The 1194-nt window shown below is 45.5% G+C and overlaps 1 pseudogene; it reads right to left on the reverse strand.

Moving 5' to 3' along the window:
• Positions 1-233: 233 nt before the first annotated feature.
• LOC112753775 (small nucleolar RNA R71) lies at positions 234-335 on the reverse strand (annotated as a pseudogene).
• Between the last annotated feature and the right edge of the window lie 859 nt (positions 336-1194).

Here is a 1194-nt window from a genome sequence, read left to right on the forward strand (position 1 = left end):
GAGGGAGTGTCCAAGAGGACCCCAATCAACATCTAACCACCTTCCTGAGAATATGTGACACAGTGAAGTCTAATGGTGTTCATCCTGACGCCTATAGACTGCTCTTATTTCCATTCTCACTCAGGGATAAGGCAGCTAAGTGGCTGGAGTCTTTCCCAAGGGAGAGCTTGACAACTTGGGAAGACGTGGTGAACAAATTCTTAGCAAGATTTTACCCCCCTCAACGAATCAATAGGCTGAGAGCTGAGGTCCAAACTTTCAGGCAACAAGATGGTGAGACTTTATATGAAGCATGGGAGAGGTTTAAAGACTTAACAAGGAGGTGCCCACCGGATATGTTCAACGAATGGGTGCAGCTGCACATTTTCTATGAAGGGCTCTCTTATGAGTCAAAGAAGGCCGTAGACCATTCATCCGGAGGATCTTTGAACAAAAAGAAGACTATTGAGGAAGCCATAGATGTCATTGAAACAGTAGCAGAGAACGACTACTTCTATGCTTCCGAAAGAGGGAACACAAGAGGAGTAATAGAGTTAAACAATGTAGATGCTCTGCTGGCCCAAAACAAGCTCATTACCCAGCAGCTGGCTGACCTCACCAAGAAGATGGAGATGAACCAAGTAGCAGCAGTCTCCACTTCATCAACATCCCAAGAAGGAGTGAATGAAGAAGCAGAGGCTAGCCAGGAGCAAGCCAACTACATTGGGAATTCACCTAGGCAAAATCATGATCCATACTCCAAGACCTACAACCCTGGATGGAGGAATCACCCAAACTTTGGGTGGGGAAATCAACAAGACCAAAGCATTGATCAAAGACGCCTAAATCCAAACAATGCAGCCACCCAACACTTCACATCTAGACCATATCAACACCCCCATAACAACACCTCCCCACATTCATATCAAGGCCAGAATAACCCTACTCAGCCTGACCTGTCATCATTTGATGAAAGAATCTCAAGGATTGAGAATCTACTTGAAGGCCTAAGAAAAGAGATTCAAGATAGTAAAGCATTCCGAGAAGAGGTGATATCCAATATGCAGAATCAGGATGCTGCCATCAAGAAACTTGAGACACAAATTGGCTACTTGTTCAAACAAATCCCCCGCCACAACCTTCGCAGCAAGACTAGCTCAACACAAAGGGAGGAGTGTCAGGCAATCACCCTTAGGAGTGGGAAGGAACTGAAGG

This window comes from Arachis hypogaea, chromosome 15 (assembly GCF_003086295.3).
Source record: "Arachis hypogaea cultivar Tifrunner chromosome 15, arahy.Tifrunner.gnm2.J5K5, whole genome shotgun sequence".
Taxonomy (NCBI): Eukaryota; Viridiplantae; Streptophyta; class Magnoliopsida; order Fabales; family Fabaceae; genus Arachis; species Arachis hypogaea.